The sequence below is a fragment of the Tripterygium wilfordii genome, chromosome 20 (genome assembly GCF_013401445.1).
Source record: "Tripterygium wilfordii isolate XIE 37 chromosome 20, ASM1340144v1, whole genome shotgun sequence".
NCBI lineage: Eukaryota > Viridiplantae > Streptophyta > Magnoliopsida > Celastrales > Celastraceae > Tripterygium > Tripterygium wilfordii.
This window is the reverse complement of record NC_052251.1, coordinates 5,406,863-5,434,479: the sequence shown is the minus strand read 5'-3', so window position 1 is coordinate 5,434,479 and position 27,617 is coordinate 5,406,863.

Below are 27,617 nucleotides of genomic sequence, written 5' to 3'. Positions count from 1 at the left end.
CATTGATGCTTTGGAATTGCTCAACTCTCTACATGGAGGAGCATTGCACATTTTTGTGCAATTTCAAACATAACTTGGTCAATTCGCATCTTTACCTTACGAAACGTGGCACGAAGGCTCAACTAGCAAGCTAGAATTTTAAGAGCACTCAATAGAGTACAACAGTCCACATTGATGCTTTGGAAGTGCTCAACTCTCTCCATAGAAGAGCTTTTCACGATTTTGTGCAAGTTGAGACGTAACTTGGTCTATTCGCGTCTTTACCTTACGAAACGTCGCACGAAGGCTCAACTAGCAAGTTAGACTTTTAAGAGCACTAAATAGAGTACAACGGTTCACATTGATGCTTTGGAAGTGCTCAACTCTCTCCATAGAGTAGCTTTTCACGTTTTTGTACAATTTGAGACATAACTTCGTCTATTCGCGTCTTTACCTTACGAAACGTGGCACGAAGGCTCAAATAGCAAGTTAGACTTTTAAGAGCACTAAATAGAGTACAACGGTTCACATTGACGCTTTGAAAGTGCTCAACTCTCTCCATAGAGTAGCTTTTCACGTTTTTGTGCAATTTGAGACGTAACTTGGTCAATTCGCGTCTTTACCTTACGAAACGTGGCACGAAGGCTTAACTAGCAAGTTAGACTTTTAAGAGCACTAAATAGAGTACGACGGTCCACATTGATGCTTTGGAATTGCTCAACTCTCTCCATGGAGGAGCATTTCACATTTTTGTGCAATTTCAAAGATAACTTGGTCTATTCGCATCTTTACCTTACGAAACGTGGCACGAAGGCTCAACTAGCAAGTTAGACTTTTAAGAGCACTAAATCGAGTACAACGGTTCACATTGATGCTTTGGAAGTGCTCAACTCTCTCCATAGATGAGCTTTTCAAGTTTTTGTGCAATTTGAGACATAACTTGGTCTATTCGCGTCTTTACCTTACGAAACGTGGCACGAACGCTCAACTAGCAAGTTAGACTTTTAAGAGCACTAAATAGAGTACAACGATCAACATTGATGCTTCGGAAGTGCTCAACTCTCTCCATAGAAGAGCTTTTCACTTTTTTGTGCAATTTGAAACATAACTTGGTGTCTTCGCGTCTTTACCTTACGAAACGTCACACGAAGGCTCAACTAGCGAGTTAGACTTTTAAGAGCACTAAATAGAGTACAACGGTTCACATTGATGCTTTGGATGTGCTCAACTCTCTCCATAGAGTAGCTTTTCACGTTTTTGTGCAATTTGAGACATAACTTGGTCTATTCGCGTCTTTACCTTACGAAATGTGGCACGAACGCTCAACTAGCAAGTTAGACTTTTAAGAGCACTAAAAATAGTACAACGGTGCACATTGATGCTTTTGAAGTGCTCAACTCTCTCCATAGAGTAGCTTTTCACGTTTTTTTGCAATTTGAGACATAACATGGTTTATTAGTGTCTTTACCTTACGAAACATGGCACGAAGGCTCAACTAGCAAGTTAGACTTTTAACAGCACTAAATAGAGTACAACGGTCCACATTGATGCTTTGGAATTGCTCAACTCTCTCCATGGAGGGGCATTGCACATTTTTGTGCAATTTCAAACATAACTTGGTCAATTCGCATCTTTACCTTACGAAACGTGGCACGAAGGCTCAACTAGCAAGCTAGAATTTTAAGAGCACTCAATAGAGTACAACAGTCAACATTGATGCTTTGGAAGTGCTCAACTCTCTCCATAGAAGAGCTTTTCACGATTTTGTGCAAGTTGAGACGTAACTTGGTCTATTCGCGTCTTTACCTTACGAAACGTCGCACGAAGGCTCAACTAGCAAGTTAGACTTTTAAAAGCACTAAATAGAGTACAACGGTTCACATTGATTCTTTGGAAGTGCTCAACTCTCTCCATAGAGTAGCTTTTCACGTTTTTGTACAATTTGAGACATAACTTCGTCTATTCGCGTCTTTACCTTACGAAACGTGGCACGAAGGCTCACTAGCAAGTTAGACTTTTAAGAGCACTAAATAGAGTACAACGGTTCACATTGACGCTTTGAAAGTGCTCAACTCTCTCCATAGAGTAGCTTTTCACGTTTTTGTGCAATTTGAGACATAACTTGGTCTATTCGCGTCTTTACCTTACGAAACGTAGCACGAAGGCTTAACTAGCAAGTTAGACTTTTAAGAGCACTAAATAGAGTACAACGGTCCACATTGATGCTTTGGAATTGCTCAACTCTCTCCATGGAGGAGCATTTCACATTTTTGTGCAACTTCAAAGATAACTTGGTCTATTCGCATCTTTACCTTACGAAACGTGGCACGAAGGCTCAACTAGCAAGTTAGACTTTTAAGAGCACTAAATCGAGTACAACGGTTCACATTGATGCTTTGGAAGTGCTCAACTCTCTCCATAGAGTAGCTTTTCAAGTTTTTTTGCAATTTGAGACATAACTTGGTCTATTCACGTCTTTACCTTACGAAACGTCGCACGAAGGCTCAACTAGCAAGTTAGACTTTTAAGAGCACTAAATAGAGTACAACGATAAACATTGATGCTTCGGAAGTGCTCAACTCTCTCCATAGAAGAGCTTTTCACTTTTTTGTGCAATTTGAAACATAACTTGGTGTAGTCGCGTCTTTACCCTACGAAACGTCACACGAAGGCTCAACTAGCGAGTTAGACTTTTAAGAGCACTAAATAGAGTACAACGGTTCACATTGATGCTTTGGAAGTGCTCAACTCTCTCCATAGAGTAGCTTTTCACGTTTTTGTGCAATTTGAGACATAACTTGGTCTATTCGCGTCTTTACCTTACGAAACGTGGCACGAAGGCTCAACTAGCAAGTTAGACTTTTAAGAGCACTAAATAGAGTACAACGGTTCACATTGACGCTTTGAAAGTGCTCAACTCTCTCCATAGAGTAGCTTTTCACGTTTTTGTGCAATTTGAGACATAACTTGGTCTATTCGCGTCTTTACCTTACGAAACGTGGCACGAAGGCTTAACTAGCAAGTTAGACTTTTAAGAGCACTAAATAGAGTACAACGGTCCACATTGATGCTTTGGAATTGCTCAACTCTCTCCATGGAGGAGCATTTCACATTTTTGTGCAATTTCAAAGATAACTTGGTCTATTCGCATCTTTACCTTACGAAACACGGCACGAAGGCTAAACTAGCAAGTTAGACTTTTAAGAGCACTAAATAGAGTACAACGGTTCACATTGATGCTTTGGAAGTACTCAACTCTCTCCATAGAGTAGCTTTTCACGTTTTTTTGCAATTTGAGGCATAACTTGGTCTATTCACGTCTTTACCTTACGAAACGTCGCACGAAGGCTCAACTAGCAAGTTAGACTTTTAAGAGCACTAAATAGAGTACAACGGTGCACATTGATGCTTTGGAAGTGCTCAACTCTCTCCATAGAGTAGCTTTTCACGTTTTTTTGCAATTTGAGACATAACTTGGTTTATTAGCGTCTTTACCTTACGAAACATGGCACGAAGGTCCAATTAGCAAGTTAGACTTTTAACAGCACTAAATAGAGTACAACGGTCCACATTGATGCTTTGGAATTGCTCAACTCTCTCCATGGAGGAGCATTGCACTTTTTTGTGCAATTTCAAACATAACTTGGTCAATTCGCATCTTTAGCTTACGAAACGTGGCACGAAGGCTCAACTAGCAATCTAGAATTTTAAGAGCACTCAATAGAGTACAACAGTCCACATTGATGCTTTGGAAGTGCTCAACTCTCTCCATAGAAGAGCTTTTCACGATTTTGTGCAAGTTGAGGCGTAACTTGGTTATTCGCGTCTTTACCTTACGAAACGTGGCGCGAAGGCTCAACTAGCAAGTTAGACTTTTAAGAGCACTAAATAGAGTAGAACGGTCCACATTGATGCTTTGGAAGTGCTAAACTCTCTCCATAGAGTAGCTTTTCACGTTTTTGTGCAATTTGAGACATAACTTGGTCTATTCGCTTCTTTACCTTACGAAATGTGGCACGAAGGCTCAACTAGCAAGTTAGACTTTTAACAGCACTAAATAGAGTACAACGGTCCACATTGATGCTTTGGAATTGTTCAACTCTCTCCATGGAGGAGCATTGCACATTTTTGTGCAATTTCAAACATAACTTGGTCTATTCACATCTTTACCTTACGAAACGTGGCACGAAGGCTCAACTAGCAAGTTAGACTTTTAAGAGCACTAAATAGAGTACAACGGTTCACATTGATGCTTTGGAAAAGCTCAACTCTCTCCATAGAGTAGCTTTTCTCGTTTTTTTTCAATTTGAGACATAACTTGGTCTATTCACTTCTTTACCTTACGAAACGTGGCACGAAGGCTCAACTAGCAAGTTAGAGTTTTAAGAGCACTAAATAGAGTAAAACGGTTCACATTGACGCTTTGAAAGTGCTCAACTCTCTCCATAGAGTAGCTTTTCACGTTTTTGTGCAATTTGAGACATAACTTGGTCTATTCGCGTCTTTACCTTACGAAACGTGGCACGAAGGCTCAACTAGCAAGTTGGAATTTTAAGAGCAGTAAATAGAGTGCAACGGTCCACATTGATGCTTTCGAAGTGCTCAACTCTCTCCATAGATGAGCTTTTCAAGTTTTTGTGCAATTTGAGACATAACTTGGTCTATTCGCGTCTTTACCTTACGAAACGTGGCACGAAGGCTCAACTAGCAAGTTAGACTTTTAAGAGCACTAAATAGAGTACAACGGTCCACATTGATGCTTCGGAAGTGCTCAACTCTCTCCATAGAAGAGCTTTTCACTTTTTTGTGCAATTTGAAACATAACTTGGTGTATTCGCGTCTTTACCTTACGAAACGTCACACGAAGGCTCAACTAGCGAGTTAGACTTTTAAGAGCACTAAATAGAGTACAACGATTCACATTGATGCTTTGGAAGTGCTCAACTCTTTCTATAGAGTAGCTTTTCACGTTTTTGTGCAATTTGAGACATAACTTGGTCTATTCGCGTCTTTACCTTACGAAATGTGGCACGAAGGCTCAACTAGCAAGTTAGACTTTTAAGAGCACTAAAAAGAGTACAACGGTGCACATTGATGCTTTGGAAGTGCTCAACTCTCTCCATAGAGTAGCTTTTCACGTTTTTTTGCAATTTGAGACATAACTTGGTCTATTCACGTCTTTACCTTACGAAACGTCGCACGAAGGCTCAACTAGCAAGTTAGAGTTTTAAGAGCACTAAATAGAGTACAACGGTTCACATTGACGCTTTGAAAGTGCTCAACTCTCTCCATAGAGTAGCTTTTCACGTTTTTGTGCAATTTGAGACATAACTTGGTCTATTCGCGTCTTTACCTTACGAAACGTGGCACGAAGGCTCAACTAGCAAGTTGGAATTTTAAGAGCAGTAAATAGAGTGCAACGGTCCACATTGATGCTTTGGAAGTGCTCAACTCTCTCCATAGATGAGCTTTTCAAGTTTTTGTGCAATTTGAGACATAACTTGGTCTATTCGCGTCTTTACCTTACGAAACGTGGCACGAAGGCTCAACTAGCAAGTTAGACTTTTAAGAGCACTAAATAGAGTACAACGGTCCACATTGATGCTTCGGAAGTGCTCAACTCTCTCCATAGAAGAGCTTTTCACTTTTTTGTGCAATTTGAAACATAACTTGGTGTATTCGCGTCTTTACCTTACGAAACGTCACACGAAGGCTCAACTAGCGAGTTAGACTTTTAAGAGCACTAAATAGAGTACAACGGTCCACATTGATGCTTTGGAATTGCTCAACTCTCTCCATGGAGGAGCATTTCACATTTTTGTGCAATTTCAAAGATAACTTGGTCTATTCGCATCTTTACCTTACGAAACGTGGCACGAAGGCTCAACTAGCATGTTAGACTTTTAAGAGCACTAAATCGAGTACAACAGTTCACATTGATGCTTTGGAAGTGCTCAACTCTCTCCATAGAGTAGCTTTTCACGTTTTTTTGCAATTTGAGACATAACTTGGTCTATTCACGTCTTTACCTTACGAAACGTCGCACGAAGGCTCAACTAGCAAGTTAGACTTTTAAGAGCACTAAATAGAGTACAACGATCAACATTGATGCTTCGGAAGTGCTCAACTCTCTCCATAGAAGAGCTTTTCACTTTTTTGTGCAATTTGAAACATAACTTGGTGTATTCGCGTCTTTACCTTACGAAACGTCACACGAAGGCTCAACTAGCGAGTTAGACTTTTAAGAGCACTAAATAGAGTACAACGGTTCACATTGATGCTTTGGAAGTGCTCAACTCTCTCCATAGAGTAGCTTTTCACGTTTTTGTGCAATTTGAGACATAACTTGGTCTATTCGCGTCTTTACCTTACGAAACGTGGCACGAAGGCTCAACTAGCAAGTTAGACTTTTAAGAGCACTAAATAGAGTACAACGGTTCACATTGACGCTTTGAAAGTGCTCAACTCTCTCCATAGAGTAGCTTTTCACGTTTTTGTGCAATTTGAGACATAACTTGGTCTATCCGCGTCTTTACCTTACGAAACGTGGCACGAAGGCTTAACTAGCAAGTTAGACTTTTAAGAGCACTAAATAGAGTACAACGGTCCACATTGATGCTTTGGAATTGCTCAACTCTCTCCATGGAGGAGCATTTCACATTTTTGTGCAATTTCAAAGATAACTTGGTCTATTCGCATCTTTACCTTACGAAACACGGCACGAAGGCTCAACTAGCAAGTTAGACTTTTAAGAGCACTAAATAGAGTACAACGGTTCACATTGATGCTTTGGAAGTGCTCAACTCTCTCCATAGAGTAGCTTTTCACGTTTTTGTACAATTTGAGACATAACTTGGTCTATTCGCGTCTTTACCTTACGAAATGTGGCACGAAGGCTCAACTAGCAAGTTAGACTTTTAAGAGCACTAAAAAGAGTACAACGGTGCACATTGATGCTTTGGAAGTGCTCAACTCTCTCCATAGAGTAGCTTTTCACGTTTTTTTGCAATTTGAGACATAACTTGGTTTATTAGCGTCTTTACCTTACGAAACATGGCACGAAGGTCCAACTAGCAAGTTAGACTTTTAACAGCACTAAATAGAGTACAACGGTCCACATTGATGCTTTGGAATTGCTCAACTCTCTCCATGGAGGAGCATTGCACTTTTTTGTGCAATTTCAAACATAACTTGGTCAATTCGCATCTTTACCTTACGAAACGTGGCACGAAGGCTCAACTAGCAATCTAGAATTTTAAGAGCACTCAATAGAGTACAACAGTCCACATTGATGCTTTGGAAGTGCTCAACTCTCTCCATAGAAGAGCTTTTCACGATTTTGTGCAAGTTGAGGCGTAACTTGGTTATTCGCGTCTTTACCATATGAAACGTGGCGCGAAGGCTCAACTAGCAAGTTAGACTTTTAAGAGCACTAAATAGAGTAGAACGATCCACATTGATGCTTCGGAAGTGCTCAACTCTCTCCATAGGGGAGCTTTTCACGTTTTTGTGCAATTTGAGACATAACTTGGTCTATTCGCGTCTTTACCTTACGAAACGTGGCACGAAGGCTCAACTAGCAAGTTAGACTTTTAAGAGCGCTAAATAGAGTACAACGGTCCACATTGATGCTTTGGAAGTGCTCAACTCTCTCCATAGAGTAGCTTTTCACATTTTTGTGCAATTTGAGACATAACTTGGTCTATTCGCTTCTTTACCTTACGAAATGTGGCACGAAGGCTCAACTAGCAAGTTAGACTTTTAACAGCACTAAATAGAGTACAACGGTCCACATTGATGCTTTGGAATTGTTCAACTCTCTCCATGGAGGAGTATTGCACATTTTTGTGCAATTTCAAACATAACTTGGTCTATTCGCATCTTTACCTTACGAAACGTGGCACGAAGGCTCAACTAGCAAGTTAGACTTTTAAGAGCACTAAATAGAGTACAACGGTTCACATTGATGCTTTGGAAAAGCTCAACTCTCTCCATAGAGTAGCTTTTCACGTTTTTTTTCAATTTGAGACATAACTTGGTCTATTCACTACTTTACCTTACGAAACGTGGCACGAAGGCTCAACTAGCAAGTTAGAGTTTTAAGAGCACTAAATAGAGTATAACGGTTCACATTGACGCTTTGAAAGTGCTCAACTCTCTCCATAGAGTAGCTTTTCACGTTTTTGTGCAATTTGAGACATAACTTGGTCTATTCGCGTCTTTACCTTACGAAACGTGGCACGAAGGCTCAACTAGCAAGTTGGAATTTTAAGAGCAGTAAATATAGTGCAACGGTCCACATGGATGCTTTGGAAGTGCTCAACTCTCTCCATAGATGAGCTTTTCAAGTTTTTGTGCAATTTGAGACATAACTTGGTCTATTCGCGTCTTTACCTTACGAAACGTGGCACGAAGGCTCAACTAGCAAGTTAGACTTCTAAGAGCACTAAATAGAGTACAACGGTCCAAATTGATGCTTCGGAAGTGCTCAACTCTCTCCATAGAAGAGCTTTTCACTTTTTTGTGCAATTTGAAACATAACTTGGTGTATTCGCGTCTTTACCTTACGAAACGTCACACGAAGGCTCAACTAGCGAGTTAGACTTTTAAGAGCACTAAATAGAGTACAACGGTTCACATTGATGCTTTGGAAGTGCTCAACTCTCTCCATATAGTAGCTTTTCACGTTTTTGTGCAATTTGAGACATAACTTGGTCTATTCGCGTCTTTACCTTACGAAATGTGGCACAAAGGCTCAACTAGTAAGTTAGACTTTTAAGAGCACTAAAAAGAGTACAACGGTGCACATTGATGCTTTGGAAGTGCTCAACTGTCTCCATAGAGTAGCTTTTCACGTTTTTTTGCAATTTGAGACATAACTTGGTTTATTAGCGTCTTTACCTTACGAAACATGGCACGAAGGCTCAACTAGCAAGTTAGACTTTTAACAGCACTAAATAGAGTACAACGGTCCACATTGATGCTTTGGAATTGCTCAACTCTCTCCATGGAGGAGCATTGCACATTTTTGTGCAATTTCAAACATAACTTGGTCAATTCGCATCTTTACCTTACGAAACGTGGCACGAAGGCTGAACTAGCAAGCTAGAATTTTAAGAGCACTCAATAGAGTACAACAGTCCTCATTGATGCTTTGGAAGTGCTCAACTCTCTCCATAGAAGAGCTTTTCACGATTTTGTGCAAGTTGAGACGTAACTTGGTTATTCGCGTCTTTACCTTACGAAACGTGGCGCGAAGGCTCAACTAGCAAGTTAGACTTTTAAGAGCACTAAATAGAGTAGAACGGTCCACATTGATGCTTCGGAAGTACTCAACTCTCTCCATAGAGGAGCTTTTCACGTTTTTGTGCAATTTGAGACATAACTTGGTCTACTCGCGTCTTTACCTTACGAAACGTGGCACGAAGGCTCAACTAGCAAGTTAGACTTTTAAGAGCGCTAAATAGAGTACAACGGTCCACATTGATGCTTTGGAAGTGCTCAACTCTCTCCATAGAGTAGCTTTTCACGTTTTTGTGCAATTTCAGACATAACTTGGTCTATTCGCGTCTTTACCTTACGAAATGTGGCACGAAGGCTCAACTAGCAAGTTAGACTTTTAAGAGCACTAAAAAGAGTACAACGGTGCACATTGATGCTTTGGAAGTGCTCAACTCTCTCCATAGAGTAGCTTTTCACGTTTTTTTGCAATTTGAGACATAACTTGGTTTATTAGCGTCTTTACCTTACGAAACATGGCACGAAGGCTCAACTAGCAAGTTAGACTTTTAACAGCACTAAATAGAGTACAACGGTCCACATTGATGCTTTGGAATTGCTCAACTCTCTCCATGAAGGAGCATTGCACATTTTTGTGCAATTTCAAACATAACTTGGTCTATTCGCATCTTTACCTTACGAAATGTGGCACGAAGGCTCAACTAGCAAGTTGGACTTTTAAGAGCACTAAATAGAGTACAACGGTTCACATTGATTCTTTGGAAGTGCTCAACTCTCTCCATAGAGTAGCTTTTCACGTTTTTGTGCAATTTGAGACATAACTTGGTCTATTCGCGTCTTTACCTTACGAAATGTGGCACGAAGGCTCAACTAGCAAGTTAGACTTTTAAGAGCACTAAAAAGAGTACAACGGTGCACATTGATGCTTTGGAAGTGCTCAACTCTCTCCATAGAGTAGCTTTTCACATTTTTTTGCAATTTGAGACATAACTTGGTTTATTAGCGTCTTTACCTTACGAAACATGGCACGAAGGCTCAACTAGCAAGTTAGACTTTTAACAGCACTAAATAGAGTACAACGGTCCACATTGATGCTTTGGAATCGCTCAACTCTCTCCATGGAGGAGCATTGCACATTTTTGTGCAATTTCAAACATAACTTGGTCAATTCGCATCTTTACCTTTCGAAACGTGGCACGAAGGCTCAACTAGCAAGCTAGAATTTTAAGAGCAGTAAATAGAGTACAACGGTTCACATTGATGCTTTGAAAGTGCTCAACTCTCTCCATAGAGTAGCTTTTCACGTTTTTGTGCAATTTGAGACATAACTTGGTCTATTCGCGTCTTTACCTTACGAAACGTGGCACGAAGGCTCAACTAGCAAGTTGAAATTTTAAGAGCAGTAAATAGAGTGCAACGGTCCACATTGATGCTTTAGAAGTGCTCCACTCTCTCCATAGATGAGCTTTTCAAGTTTTTGTGCAATTTGAGACAAAACTTGGTCTATTTGCGTCTTTACCTTACGAAACGTGGCACGAAGGCTCAACTAGCAAGTTAGACTTTTAAGAGCACTAAATAGAGTAGAACGGTCCACATTGATGCTTCGGAAGTGCTCAACTCTCTCCATAGAAGAGCTTTTCACTTTTTTGTGCAATTTGAAACATAACTTGGTGTATTCGCGTCTTTACCTTACGAAACGTCACACGAAGGCTCAACTAGCGAGTTAGACTTTTAAGAGCACTAAATAGAGTATAACGGTTCACATTGATGCTTTGGAAGTGCTCAACTCTCTCCATAGAGTAGCTTTTCACGTTTTTGTGCAATTTGAGACATAACTTGGTCTATTCGCGTCTTTACCTTACGAAATGTGGCACGAAGGTTCAACTAGCAAGTTAGACTTTTAAGAGCACTAAAAAGAGTACAACGGTGCACATTGATGCTTTGGAAGTGCTCAACTCTCTCCATAGAGTAGCTTTTCACATTTTTTTGCAATTTGAGACATAACTTGGTTTATTAGCGTCTTTACCTTACGAAACATGGCACGAAGGCTCAACTAGCAAGTTAGACTTTTAACAGCACTAAATAGAGTACAACGGTCCACATTGATGCTTTGGAATCGCTCAACTCTCTCCATGGAGGAGCATTGCACATTTTTGTGCAATTTCAAACATAACTTGGTCAATTCGCATCTTTACCTTTCGAAACGTGGCACGAAGGCTCAACTAGCAACCTAGAATTTTAAGAGCACTCAATAGAGTACAACAGTCCTCATTGATGCTTTGAAAGTGCTCAACTCTCTCCATAGAAGAGCTTTTCACGATTTTGTGCAAGTTGAGACGTAACTTGGTTATTCGCGTCTTTACCTCACGAAACGTGGCGCGAAGGCTCAACTAGCAAGTTAGACTTTTTACAGCACTAAATAGAGTACAACGGTCCACATTGATGCTTTGGAATTGGTCAACTCTCTCCATGGAGGAGCATTGCACATTTTTGTGCAATTTCAAACATAACTTGGTCAATTCGCATCTTTACCTTACGAAACGTGGCACGAAGGCTGAACTAGCAAGCTTGAATTTTAAGAGCACTCAATAGAGTACAACAGTCCTCATTGATGCTTTGGAAGTGCTCAACTCTCTCCATAGAAGAGCTTTTCACGATTTTGTGCAAGTTGAGACGTAACTTGGTTATTCGCGTCTTTACCTTACGAAACGTGGCGCGAAGGCTCAACTAGCAAGTTAGACTTTTAAGAGCACTAAATAGAGTAGAACGGTCCACATTGATGCTTCGGAAGTGCTCAACTCTCTCCATGGAGGAGCTTTTCACGTTTTTGTGCAATTTGAGACATAACTTGGTCTATTCGCGTCTTTACCTTACGAAACGTGGCACGAAGGTTCAACTAGAAAGTTAGACTTTTAAGAGCGCTAAATAGAGTACAACGGTCCACATTGATGCTTTGGAAGTGCTCAACTCTCTCCATAGAGTAGCTTTTCACGTTTTTGTGCAATTTCAGACATAACTTGGTCTATTCGCGTCTTTACCTTACGAAATGTGGCACGAAGGCTCAACTAGCAAGTTAGACTTTTAAGAGCACTAAAAAGAGTACAACGGTGCACATTGATGCTTTGGAAGTGCTCAACTCTCTCCATAGAGTAGCTTTTCACGTTTTTTTGCAATTTGAGACATAACTTGGTTTATTAGCGTCTTTACCTTACGAAACATGGCACGAAGGCTCAACTAGCAAGTTAGACTTTTAACAGCACTAAATAGAGTACAACGGTCCACATTGATGCTTTGGAATTGCTCAACTCTCTCCATGGAGGAGCATTGCACATTTTTGTGCAATTTCAAACATAACTTGGTCTATTCGCATCTTTACCTTACGAATCGTGGCACGAAGGCTCAACTAGCAAGTTGGACTTTTAAGAGCACTAAATAGAGTACAACGGTTCACATTGATGCTTTGGAAGTGCTCAACTCTCTCCATAGAGTAGCTTTTCACGTTTTTTTTCAATTTGAGACATAACTTGGTCTATTCACTTCTTTACCTTACGAAACGTGGCACGAAGGCTCAACTAGCAAGTTAGACTTTGAAGAGCAGTAAATAGAGTACAACGGTTCACATTGATGCTTTGAAAGTGCTCAACTCTCTCCATAGAGTAGCGTTTCACGTTTTTGTGCAATTTGAGACATAACTTGGTCTATTCGCGTCTTTACCATACGAAACGTGGCACGAAGGCTCAACTAGCAAGTTGGAATTTTAAGAGCAGTAAATAGAGTGCAACGGTCCACATTGATGCTTTGGAAGTGCTCAACTCTCTCCATAGATGAGCTTTTCAAGTTTTTGTGCAATTTGAGACAAAACTTGGTCTATTCGCGTCTTTACCTTACGAAACGTGGCACGAAGGCTCAACTAGCAAGTTAGACTTTTAAGAGCACTAAATAGAGTAGAACGGTCCACATTGATGCTTCGGAAGTGCTCAACTCTCTCCATAGAAGAGCTTTTCACTTTTTTGTGCAATTTGAAACATAACTTGGTGTATTCGCGTCTTTACCTTACGAAACGTCACACGAAGGCTCAACTAGCGAGTTAGACTTTTAAGAGCACTAAATAGAGTATAACGGTTCACATTGATGCTTTGGAAGTGCTCAACTCTCTCCATAGAGTAGCTTTTCACGTTTTTGTGCAATTTGAGACATAACTTGGTCTATTCGCGTCTTTACCTTACGAAATGTGGCACGAAGGCTCAACTAGCAAGTTAGACTTTTAAGAGCACTAAAAAGAGTACAACGGTGCACATTGATGCTTTGGAAGTGCTCAACTCTCTCCATAGAGTAGCTTTTCACATTTTTTTGCAATTTGAGACATAACTTGGTTTGTTAGCGTCTTTACCTTACGAAACATGGCACGAAGGCTCAACTAGCAAGTTAGACTTTTAACAGCACTAAATAGAGTACAACGGTCCACATTGATGCTTTGGAATTGCTCAACTCTCTCCATGGAGGAGCATTGCACATTTTTGTGCAATTTCAAACATAACTTGGTCAATTCGCATCTTTACATTTCGAAACGTGGCACGAAGGCTCAACTAGCAAGCTAGAATTTTAACAGCACTCAATAGAGTACAACAGTCCTCATTGATGCTTTGAAAGTGCTCAACTCTCTCCATAGAAGAGCTTTTCACGATTTTGTGCAAGTTGAGACGTAACTTGGTTATTCGCGTCTTTACCTTACGAAACGTGGCGCGAAGGCTCAACTAGCAAGTTAGACTTTTTACAGCACTAAATAGAGTACAACGGTCCACATTGATGCTTTGGAATTGCTCAACTCTCTCCATGGAGGAGCATTGCACATTTTTGTGCAATTTCAAACATAACTTGGTCAATTCGCATCTTTACCTTACGAAACGTGGCACGAAGGCTGAACTAGCAAGCTAGAATTTTAAGAGCACTCCATAGAGTACAACAGTCCTCATTGATGCTTTGGAAGTGCTCAACTCTCTCCATAGAAGAGCTTTTCACGATTTTGTGCAAGTTGAGACGTAACTTGGTTATTCGCGTCTTTACCTTACGAAACGTGGCGCGAAGGCTCAACTAGCAAGTTAGACTTTTAAGAGCACTAAATAGAGTAGAACGGTCCACATTGATGCTTCGGAAGTGCTCAACTCTCTCCATAGAGGAGCTTTTCACGTTTTTGTGCAATTTGAGACATAACTTGATCTATTCGCGTCTTTACCTTACGAAACGTGGCACGAAGGTTCAACTAGCAAGTTAGACTTTTAAGAGCGCTAAATAGAGTACAACGGTTCACATTGATGCTTTGGAAGTGCTCAACTCTCTCCATAAAGTAGCTTTTCACGTTTTTTTTCAATTTGAGACATAACTTGGTCTATTCACTTCTTTTCCTTACGAAACGTGGCACGAAGGCTCAACTAGCAAGTTAGACTTTTAAGAGCAGTAAATAGAGTACAACGGTTCACATTGATGCTTTGAAAGTGCTCAACTCTCTCTATAGAGTAGCTTTTCACGTTTTTGTGCAATTTGAGACATAACTTGGTCTATTCGCGTCTTTACCTTACGAAACGTGGCACGAAGGCTCAACTAGCAAGTTGGAATTTTAAGAGCAGTAAATAGAGTGCAACGGTCCACATTGATGCTTTGGAAGTGCTCAACTCTCTCCATAGATGAGCTTTTCAAGTTTTTGTGCAATTTGAGACAAAACTTGGTCTATTCGCGTCTTTACCTTACGAAACGTGGCACGAAGGCTCAACTAGCAAGTTAGACTTTTAAGAGCACTAAATAGAGTAGAACGGTCCACATTGATGCTTCGGAAGTGCTCAACTCTCTCCATAGAAGAGCTTTTCACTTTTTTGTGCAATTTGAAACATAACTTGGTGTATTCGCGTCTTTACCTTACGAAACGTCACACGAAGGCTCAACTAGCGAGTTAGACTTTTAAGAGCACTAAATAGAGTATAACGGTTCACATTGATGCTTTGGAAGTGCTCAACTCTCTCCATAGAGTAGCTTTTCACGTTTTTGTGCAATTTGAGACATAACTTGGTCTATTCGCGTCTTTACCTTACGAAATGTGGCACGAAGGCTCAACTAGCAAGTTAGACTTTTAAGAGCACTAAAAAGAGTACAACGGTGCACATTGATGCTTTGGAAGTGCTCAACTCTCTCCATAGAGTAGCTTTTCACATTTTTTTGCAATTTGAGACATAACTTGGTTTATTAGCGTCTTTACCTTACGAAACATGGCACGAAGGCTCAACTAGCAAGTTAGACTTTTAACAGCACTAAATAGAGTACAACGGTCCACATTGATGCTTTGGAATTGCTCAACTCTCTCCATGGAGGAGCATTGCACATTTTTGTGCAATTTCAAACATAACTTGGTCAATTCGCATCTTTACCTTTCGAAACGTGGCACGAAGGCTCAACTAGCAAGCTAGAATTTTAAGAGCACTCAATAGAGTACAACAGTCCTCATTGATGCTTTGAAAGTGCTCAACTCTCTCCATAGAAGAGCTTTTCACGATTTTGTGCAAGTTGAGACGTAACTTGGTTATTCGCGTCTTTACCTTAAGAAACGTGGCGCGAAGGCTCAACTAGCAAGTTAGACTTTTTACAGCACTAAATAGAGTACAACGGTCCACATTGATGCTTTGGAATTGCTCAACTCTCTCCATGGAGGAGCATTGCACATTTTTGTGCAATTTCAAACATAACTTGGTCAATTCGCATCTTTACCTTACGAAACGTGGCACGAAGGCTGAACTAGCAAGCTAGAATTTTAAGAGCACTCAATAGAGTACAACAGTCCTCATTGATGCTTTGGAAGTGCTCAACTCTCTCCATAGAAGAGCTTTTCACGATTTTGTGCAAGTTGAGACGTAACTTGGTTATTCGCGTCTTTACCTTACGAAACGTGGCGCGAAGGCTCAACTAGCAAGTTAGACTTTTAAGAGCACTAAATAGAGTAGAACGGTCCACATTGATGCTTCGGAAGTGCTCAACTCTCTCCATAGAGGAGCTTTTCACGTTTTTGTGCAATTTGAGACATAACTTGGTCTATTCGCGTCTTTACCTTACGAAACGTGGCACGAAGGTTCAACTAGCAAGTTAGACTTTTAAGAGCGCTAAATAGAGTACAACGGTCCACATTGATTCTTTGGAAGTGCTCAACTCTCTCCATAGAGTAGCTTTTCACGTTTTTGTGCAATTTCAGACATAACTTGGTCTATTCGCGTCTTTACCTTACGAAATGTGGCACGAAGGCTCAACTAGCAAGTTATTTTAAGAGCACTAAAAAGAGTACAACGGTGCACATTGATGCTTTGGAAGTGCTCAACTCTCTCCATAGAGGAGCTTTTCACGTTTTTGTGCAATTTGAGACATAACTTGGTCAATTCGCGTCTTTACCTTACGAAACGTGGCACGAAGGCTCAACTAGCAAGTTAGACTTTTAAGAGCGCTAAATAGAGTACAACGGTCCACATTGATGCTTTGGAAGTGCTCAACTCTCTCCATGGAGTAGCTTTTAACGTTTTTGTGCAATTTCAGACATAACTTGGTCTATTCGCGTCTTTACCTTACGAAACGTGGCACGAAGGCTCAACTAGTAAGTTAGAATTTTAAGGGCACTAAATAGAGTGCAACGGTCCACATTGATGCCTTGGAAGTGCTCAACTCTCTCCATAGATGAGCTTTTCACGTTTTTGTGCAAGTTGAGACGTAACTTGGTCTATTCGCGTCTTTACCTTACGAAACGTGGCACGAAGGCTCAACTAGCAAGTTAGACTTTTAAGAGCACTAAATAGAGTACAACGGTCAACATTGATGCTTCGGAAGTGCTCAACTCCTTCTATAGAGGAGCTTTTCACATTTTTGTGCAATTTGAGACATAACTTGGTCTATTCGCGTCTTTACCATACGAAACGTGGCACGAAGGCTCAACTAGCAAGTTAGACTTTTAAGAGCACTAAATAGAGTACAATGGTCCACATTGATGCTATGGAAGCGCTCAACTCTCTCCATAGTGGAGCATTTCACATTTTTGTGCAATTTCAAACATAACATGGTCTATTCGCATCTTTACCTCGCGAAACGTGGCACGAAGGCTCAACTTGCAAGTTAGACTTTTAAGAGCACTCAATAGAGTACAACGGTCCACATTGATGCTTTGGAAGTGCTCAACTCTCTCCATGGAGGAGCTTTTCACGTTTTTCTGCAATTTGACACATAACTTGGTCTATTCGCGTCTTTACCTTACGAAACGTGGCACGAAGGCTCAACTAGCAAGTTAGACTTTTAAGAGCACTAAATAGAGTACAACGGTTCACATTGACGCTTTGAAAGTGCTCAACTCTCTCCATAGAGTAGCTTTTCACGTTTTTGTGCAATTTGAGACATAACTTGGTCAACTCGCATCTTTACCTTACGAGACGTGGCACGAAGGCTCAACTAGCAAGCTAGAATTTTAAGAGCACTCAATAGAGTACAACAGTCCACATTGATGCTTTGGAAGTGCTCAACTCTCTCCATAGAAGAGCTTTTCACGATTTTGTGCAAGTTGAGACGTAACTTGGTCTATTCGCTTCTTTACCTTACGAAACGTGGCGCGAAGGCTCAACTAGCAAGTTAGACTTTTAAGAGCACTAAATAGAGTAGAACGGTCCACATTGATGCTTCGGAAGTGCTCAACTCTCTCCATAGAGGAGCTTTTCACGTTTTTGTGCAATTTGAGACATAACTTGGTCTATTCGCGTCTTTACCTTACGAAACGTGGCACGAAAGATCAACTAGCAAGTTAGACTTTTAAGAGCGCTAAATAGAGTACAACGGTCCACATTGATGCTTTGGAAGTGCTCAACTCTCTCCATAGAGTAGCTTTTCACGTTTTTGTGCAATTTCAGACATAACTTGGTCTATTCGCGTCTTTACCTTACGAAACGTGGCACGAAGGCTCAACTAGTAAGTTAGAATTTTAAGAGCACTAAATAGAGTACAACGGTCCACATTGATGCTTTGGAAGTGTTCAACTCTCTCCATAGATGAGCTTTTCATGTTTTTGTGCAAGTTGAGACGTAACTTGGTCTATTCGCGTCTTTACCTTACGAAACGTGGCACGAAGGCTCAACTAGCAAGTTAGACTTTTAAGAGCACTAAAAAGAGTACAACGGTGCACATTGATGCTTTGGAAGTGCTCAACTCTCTCCATAGAGTAGCTTTTCACGTTTTTTTGCAATTTGAGACATAACTTGGTTTATTAGCGTCTTTACCTTACGAAACATGGCACGAAGGCTCAACTAGCAAGTTAGACTTTAAACAGCACTAAATAGAGTACAACGGTCCACATTGATGCTTTGGAATTGCTCAACTCTCTCCATGGAGGAGCATTTCACATTTTTGTGCAATTTCAAACATCACTTGGTCAACTCGCATCTTTACCTTACGAAACGTGGCACGAAGGCTCAACTAGCAAGCTAGAATTTTAAGAGCACTCAATAGAGTACAACAGTCCACATTGATGCTTTGGAAGTGCTCAACTCTCTCCATAGAAGAGCTTTTCACGATTTTGTGCAAGTTAAGACGTAACTTGGTCTATTCACTTCTTTACCTTACGAAACGTGGCGCGAAGGCTCAACTAGCAAGTTAGACTTTTAATCGCACTAAATAGAGTAGAACGGTCCACATTGATGCTTCGGAAGTGCTCAACTGTCTCCATAGAGGAGCTTTTCACGTTTTTGTGCAATTTGAGACATAACTTGGTCTATTCGCGTCTTTATCTTACGAAACGTGGCACGAAGGCTCAACTAGCAAGTTAGATTTTTAAGAGCGCTAAATAGAGTACAACGGTCCACATTGATGCTTTGGAAATGCTCAACCCTCTCCATAGAGTAGCTTTTCACGTTTTTGTGCAATTTCAGACATAACTTGGTCTATTCGCGTCTTTACCTTACGAAACGTGGCACGAAGGCTCAACTAGTAAGTTAGAATTTTAAGAGCACTAAATAGAGTGCAACGGTCCACATTGATGCATTGGAAGTGCTCAACTCTCTCCATAGATTAGCTTTTCACGCTTTTGTGCAAGTTGAGACGTAACTTGGTCTATTCGCGTCTTTACCTTACGAAACGTGGCACGAAGGCTCAACTAGCAAGTTAGACTTTTAAGAGCACTAAATAGAGTAGAACGGTCCACATTGATGCTTCGGAAGTGCTCAACTCTCTCCATAGCGTAGCTTTTCACGTTTTTGTGCAATTTGAGACATAACTTGGTCTATTCGCGTCTTTACCTTACAAAACGTGGCACGAAGGCTCAACTAGCAAGTTAGACTTCTAAGAGCACTAAATAGAGTAGAACGGTCCACATTGATGCTTCGGAAGTGCTCAACTCTCTCCATAGAGTAGCTTTTCACGTTTTTGTGCAATTTGAGACATAACTTGGTCTATTCGCGTCTTTACCTTACGAAACGTGGCACGAAGGCTTAACTAGCAAGTTAGACTTTTAAGAGCACTAAATAGAGTACAACGGTCCACATTGATGCTTTGGAATTGCTCAACTCTCTCCATGGAGGAGCATTTCACATTTTTGTGCAATTTCAAAGATAACTTGGTCCATTCGCATCTTTACCTTACGAAACGTGGCACGAAGGCTCAGCTAGCAAGTTAGACTTTTAAGAGCACTAAATAGAGTACAACGGTTCACATTGATGCTTTGGAAGTGCTCAACTGTCTCCATAGAGTAGCTTTTCACGTTTTTGTGCAATTTGAGACATAACTTGGTCTATTCGCGTCTTTACCTTACGAAATGTGGCACGAAGGCTCAACTAGCAAGTTAGACTTTTAAGAGCACTAAAAAGAGTACAACGGTGCACATTGATGCTTTGGAAGTGCTCAACTCTCTCCATAGAGTAGCTTTTCACGTTTTTTTGCAATTTGAGACATAATTTCGTTTATTAGCGTCTTTACCTTACGAAACATGGCACGAAGGCTCAACTAGCAAGTTAGACTTTTAACAGAATTAAATAGAGTACAACGGTCCACATTGATGCTTTGGAATTGCTCAACTCTCTCCATGGAGGAGCATTGCACATTTTTGTGCAATTTCAAACATAACTTGGTCAATTCGCATCTTTACCTTACGAAACGTGGCACGAAGGCTCAACTAGCAAGCTAGAATTTTAAGAGGACTCAATAGAGTACAACAGTCCACATTGATGCTTTGGAAGTGCTCAACTCTCTCCATAGATGAGCTTTTCACGTTTTTGTGCAAGTTGAGACGTAACTTGGTCTATTCGCATCTTTACCTTACGAAACATGGCACGAAGGCTCAACTAGCAAGTTAGACTTTTAAGAGCACTAAATAGAGTACAACGGTCAACATTGATGCTTCGGAAGTGCTCAACTCCCTCTATAGAGGAGCTTTTCACATTTTTGTGCAATTTGAGACATAACTTGGTCTATTCGCGTCTTTACCTTACAAAACGTGGCACGAAGGCTCAACTAGCAAGTTAGACTTTTAAGAGCACTAAATAGAGTACAATGGTCCACATTGATGCTATGGAAGCGCTCAACTCTCTCCATCATGGAGCATTTCACATTTTTGTGCAATTTTAAACATAACTTGGTCTATTCGCGTCTTTACCTCGCGAAACGTGGCACGAAGGCTCAACTTGCAAGTTAGACTTTTAAGAGCACTCAATAGAGTACAACGGTCCACATTGATGCTTTGGAAGTGCTCAACTCTCTCCATGGACGAGCTTTTCACGTTTTTGTGCAATTTGACACGTAACTTGGTCTATTCGCGTCTTTACCTTACGAAATGTGGCACGAAGGCTCAACTAGCAAGTTAGACTTTTAAGAGCACTAAATAGAGTACAACGGTTCACTTTGACGCTTTGAAAGTGCTCAACTCTCTCCATAGAGTCGCTTTTCACGTTTTTGTGCAATTTGAGACATAACTTGGTCTATTCGCGTCTTTACCTTACGAAACGTGGCACGAAGGCTCAACTAGCAAGTTGGAATTTTAAGAGCACTAAATAGAGTGCAACGGTCCACATTGATGCTTTGGAAGTGCTCAACTCTCTCCATAGATGAGCTTTTCAAGTTTTTGTGCAATTTGAGACATAACTTGGTCTATTCGCGTCTTTACCTTACAAAACGTGGCACGAAGGCTCAACTAGCAAGTTAGACTTTTAAGAGCACTAAATAGAGTACAATGGTCCACATTGATGCTATGGAAGCGCTCAACTCTCTCCATCGTGGAGCATTTCACATTTTTGTGCAATTTTAAACATAACTTGGTCTATTCGCGTCTTTACCTCGCGAAACGTGGCACGAAGGCTCAACTTGCAAGTTAGACTTTTAAGAGCACTCAATAGAGTACAACGGTCCACATTGATGCTTTGGAAGTGCTCAACTCTCTCCATGGAGGAGCTTTTCACGTTTTTGTGCAATTTGACACATAACTTGGTCTATTCGCGTCTTTACCTTACGAAATGTGGCACGAAGGCTCAACTAGCAAGTTAGACTTTTAAGAGCACTAAATAGAGTACAACGGTTCACTTTGACGCTTTGAAATTGCTCAACTCTCTCCATAGAGTCGCTTTTCACGTTTTTGTGCAATTTGAGACATAACTTGGTCTATTCGCGTCTTTACCTTACGAAACGTGGCACGAAGGCTCAACTAGCAAGTTGGAATTTTAAGAGCACTAAATAGAGTGCAACGGTCCACATTGATGCTTTGGAAGTGCTCAACTCTCTCCATAGATGAGCTTTTCAAGTTTTTGTGCAATTTGAGACATAACTTGGTCTATTCGCGTCTTTACTTTACAAAACGTGGCACGAAGGCTCAACTAGCAAGTTAGACTTTTAAGAGCACTAAATAGAGTTCAACGATCAACATTGATGCTTCGGAAGTGCTCAACTCCCTTTATAGAGGAGCTTTTCACATTTTTGTGCAATTTGAGACATAACTTGGTCTATTCGCGTCTTTACCTTACGAAACATGGCACGAAGGCTCAACTAGCAAATTAGACTTTTAAGAGCACTAAATAGAGTAGAACGGTCTACATTGATGCTTCGGAAGTGCTCAACTCTCTCCATAGAAGAGCTTTTCACTTTTTTGTGCAATTTGAAACATAACTTGGTGTATTCGCGTCTTTACCTTACGAAACGTCACACGAAGGCTCAACTAGCGAGTTAGACTTTCAAGAGCACTAAATAGAGTACAACGGTTCACATTGATGCTTTGGAAGTGCTCAACTCTCTCCATAGAGTAGCTTTTCACGTTTATGTGCAATTTGAGACATAACTTGGTCTATTCGCGTCTTTACCTTACAAAACGTGGCACGAAGGCTCAACTAGCAAGTTAGACTTTTAAGAGCACTAAATAGAGTACAATGGTCCACATTGATGCTATGGAAGCGCTCAACTCTCTCCATCGTGGAGCATTTCACATTTTTGTGCAATTTTAAACATAACTTGGTCTATTCGCGTCTTTACCTCGCGAAACGTGGCACGAAGGCTCAACTTGCAAGTTAGACTTTTAAGAGCACTCAATAGAGTACAACGGTCCACATTGATGCTTTGGAAGTGCTCAACTCTCTCCATGGAGGAGCTTTTCACGTTTTTGTGCAATTTGACACATAACTTGGTCTATTCGCGTCTTTACCTTACGAAACGTGGCACGAAGGCTCAACTAGCAAGTTAGACTTTTAAGAGCACTAAATAGAGTACAACGGTTCACTTTGACGCTTTGAAAGTGCTCAACTCTCTCCATAGAGTAGCTTTTCACGTTTTTGTGCAATTTGAGACATAACTTGGTCTATTCGCGTCTTTACCTTACGAAACGTGGCACGAAGACTCAACTAGTAAGTTAGAATTTTAAGAGCACTAAATAGAGTGCAACGGTCCACATTGATGCTTTGGAAGTGCTCAACTCTCTCGATGGAGGAGCTTTTCACGTTTTTGTGCAATTTGACACATAACTTGGTCTATTCGCGTCTTTACCTTACGAAACGTGGCACGAAGGCTCAACTAGCAAGTTAGACTTTTAAGAGCACTAAATAGAGTACAACGGTTCACTTTGACGCTTTGAAAGTGCTCAACTCTCTCCATAGAGTAGCTTTTCACGTTTTTGTGCAATTTGAGACATAACTTGGTCTATTCGCGTCTTTACCTTACGAAACGTGGCACGAAGGCTCAACTAGTAAGTTAGAATTTTAAGAGCACTAAATAGAGTACAACGGTCCACATTAATGCTTCGGAAGTGCTCAACTCTCTCCATAGAGTAGCTTCTCACGTTTTTGTGCAATTTCAAACATAACTTGGTCAATTCGCATCTTTACCTTACGAAACGTGGCACGAAGGCTCAACTAGCAAGCTAGAATTTTAAGAGGACTCAATAGAGTACAACAGTCCACATTGATGCTTTGGAAGTGCTCAACTCTCTCCATAGAAGAGCTTTTCACGATTTTGTGCAAGTTGAGACGTAACTTAGTGATTCGCGTCTTTACCTTACGAAACGTGGCACGAAGGCTCAACTAGCAAGTTAGACTTTTAAGAGCACTAAATAGAGTAGAACGGTCCACATTGATGCTTTGGAAGTGCTCAACTCTCTCCATAGAGTAGCTTTTCACGTTTTTGTGCAATTTCAGACATAACTTGGTCTATTCGCGTCTTTACCTTACGAAACGTGGCACGAAGGCTCTACTAGTAAGTTAGAATTTTAAGAGCACTAAATAGAGTGCAACGGTCCACATTGATGCTTTGGAAGTGCTCAACTCTCTCCATAGATGAGCTTTTCACGTTTTTATGCAAGTTGAGACGTAACTTGGTCTATTCGCGTCTTTACCTTACGAAACATGGCACGAAGGCTCAACTAGCAAGTTAGACTTTTAAGAGCACTAAATAGAGTACAACGGTCAACATTGATGCTTCGGAAGTGCTCAACTCCCTCTATAGAGGAGCTTTTCACATTTTTGTGCAATTTGAGACATAACTTGGTCTATTCGCGTCTTTACCTTACAAAACGTGGCACGAAGGCTCAACTAGCAAGTTAGACTTTTAAGAGCACTAAATAGAGTACAATGGTCCACATTGATGCTATGGAAGCGCTCAACTCTCTCCATCGTGGAGCATTTCACATTTTTGTGCAATTTTAAACATAACTTGGTCTATTCGCGTCTTTACCTCGCGAAACGTGGCACGAAGGCTCAACTTGCAAGTTAGACTTTTAAGAGCACTCAATAGAGTACAACGGTCCACATTGATGCTTTGGAAGTGCTCAACTCTCTCCATGGACGAGCTTTTCACGTTTTTGTGCAATTTGACACATAACTTGGTCTATTCGCGTCTTTACCTTACGAAATGTGGCACGAAGGCTCAACTAGCAAGTTAGACTTTTAAGAGCACTAAATAGAGTACAACGGTTCACTTTGACGCTTTGAAAGTGCTCAACTCTCTCCCTAGAGTCGCTTTTCACGTTTTTGTGCAATTTGAGACATAACTTGGTCTATTCGCGTCTTTACCTTACGAAACGTGGCACGAAGGCTCAACTAGCAAGTTGGAATTTTAAGAGCACTAAATAGAGTGCAACGGTCCACATTGATGCTTTGGAAGTGCTCAACTCTCTCCATAGATGAGCTTTTCAAGTTTTTGTGCAATTTGAGACATAACTTGGTCTATTCGCGTCTTTACCTTACAAAACGTGGCACGAAGGCTCAACTAGCAAGTTAGACTTTTAAGAGCACTAAATAGAGTACAATGGTCCACATTGATGCTATGGAAGCGCTCAACTCTCTCCATCGTGGAGCATTTCACATTTTTGTGCAATTTTAAACATAACTTGGTCTATTCGCGTCTTTACCTCGCGAAACGTGGCACGAAGGCTCAACTTGCAAGTTAGACTTTTAAGAGCACTCAATAGAGTACAACGGTCCACATTGATGCTTTGGAAGTGCTCAACTCTCTCCATGGAGGAGCTTTTCACGTTTTTGTGCAATTTGACACATAACTTGGTCTATTCGCGTCTTTACCTTACGAAACGTGGCACGAAGGCTCAACTAGCAAGTTGGAATTTTAAGAGCACTAAATAGAGTGCAACGGTCCACATTGATGCTTTGGAAGTGCTCAACTCTCTCCATAGATGAGCTTTTCAAGTTTTTGTGCAATTTGAGACATAACTTGGTCTATTCGCGTCTTTACCTTACAAAACGTGGCACGAAGGCTCAACTAGCAAGTTAGACTTTTAAGAGCACTAAATAGAGTACAATGGTCCACATTGATGCTATGGAAGCGCTCAACTCTCTCCATCGTGGAGCAGTTCACATTTTTGTGCAATTTTAAACATAACTTGGTCTATTCGCGTCTTTACCTCGCGAAACGTGGCACGAAGGCTCAACTTGCAAGTTAGACTTTTAAGAGCACTCAATAGAGTACAACGGTCCACATTGATGCTTTGGAAGTGCTCAACTCTCTCCATGGAGGAGCTTTTCACGTTTTTGTGCAATTTGACACATAACTTGGTCTATTCGCGTCTTTACCTTACGAAACGTGGCACGAAGGCTCAACTAGCAAGTTAGACTTTTAAGAGCACTAAATAGAGTACAACGGTTCACTTTGACGCTTTGAAAGTGCTCAACTCTCTCCATAGAGTCGCTTTTCACGTTTTTGTGCAATTTGAGACATAACTTGGTCTATTCGCGTCTTTACCTTACGAAACGTGGCACGAAGGCTCAACTAGCAAGTTGGAATTTTAAGAGCACTAAATAGAGTGCAACGGTCCACATTGATGCTTTGGAAGTGCTCAACTCTCTCCATAGATGAGCTTTTCAAGTTTTTGTGCAATTTGAGACATAACTTGGTCTATTCGCGTCTTTACCTTACAAAACGTGGCACGAAGGCTCAACTAGCAAGTTAGACTTTTAAGAGCACTAAATAGAGTACAATGGTCCACATTGATGCTATGGAAGCGCTCAACTCTCTCCATCGTGGAGCATTTCACATTTTTGTGCAATTTGAGACATAACTTGGTCTATTCGCGTCTTTACCTTACGAAACATGCACTAAATAGAGTACAATGGTCCACATTGATGCTATGGAAGCGCTCAACTCTCTCCATCGTGGAGCATTTCACATTTTTGTGCAATTTTAAACATAACTTGGTCTATTCGCGTCTTTACCTCGCGAAACGTGGCACGAAGGCTCAACTTGCAAGTTAGACTTTTAAGAGCACTCAATAGAGTACAACGGTCCACATTGATGCTTTGGAAGTGCTCAACTCTCTCCATGGACGAGCTTTTCACGTTTTTGTGCAATTTGACACATAACTTGGTCTATTCGCGTCTTTACCTTACGAAATGTGGCACGAAGGCTCAACTAGCAAGTTAGACTTTTAAGAGCACTAAATAGAGTACAACGGTTCACTTTGACGCTTTGAAAGTGCTCAACTCTCTCCCTAGAGTCGCTTTTCACGTTTTTGTGCAATTTGAGACATAACTTGGTCTATTCGCGTCTTTACCTTACGAAACGTGGCACGAAGGCTCAACTAGCAAGTTGGAATTTTAAGAGCACTAAATAGAGTGCAACGGTCCACATTGATGCTTTGGAAGTGCTCAACTCTCTCCATAGATGAGCTTTTCAAGTTTTTGTGCAATTTGAGACATAACTTGGTCTATTCGCGTCTTTACCTTACAAAACGTGGCACGAAGGCTCAACTAGCAAGTTAGACTTTTAAGAGCACTAAATAGAGTACAATGGTCCACATTGATGCTATGGAAGCGCTCAACTCTCTCCATCGTGGAGCATTTCACATTTTTGTGCAATTTTAAACATAACTTGGTCTATTCGCGTCTTTACCTCGCGAAACGTGGCACGAAGGCTCAACTTGCAAGTTAGACTTTTAAGAGCACTCAATAGAGTACAACGGTCCACATTGATGCTTTGGAAGTGCTCAACTCTCTCCATGGAGGAGCTTTTCACGTTTTTGTGCAATTTGACACATAACTTGGTCTATTCGCGTCTTTACCTTACGAAACGTGGCACGAAGGCTCAACTAGCAAGTTGGAATTTTAAGAGCACTAAATAGAGTGCAACGGTCCACATTGATGCTTTGGAAGTGCTCAACTCTCTCCATAGATGAGCTTTTCAAGTTTTTGTGCAATTTGAGACATAACTTGGTCTATTCGCGTCTTTACCTTACAAAACGTGGCACGAAGGCTCAACTAGCAAGTTAGACTTTTAAGAGCACTAAATAGAGTACAATGGTCCACATTGATGCTATGGAAGCGCTCAACTCTCTCCATCGTGGAGCAGTTCACATTTTTGTGCAATTTTAAACATAACTTGGTCTATTCGCGTCTTTACCTCGCGAAACGTGGCACGAAGGCTCA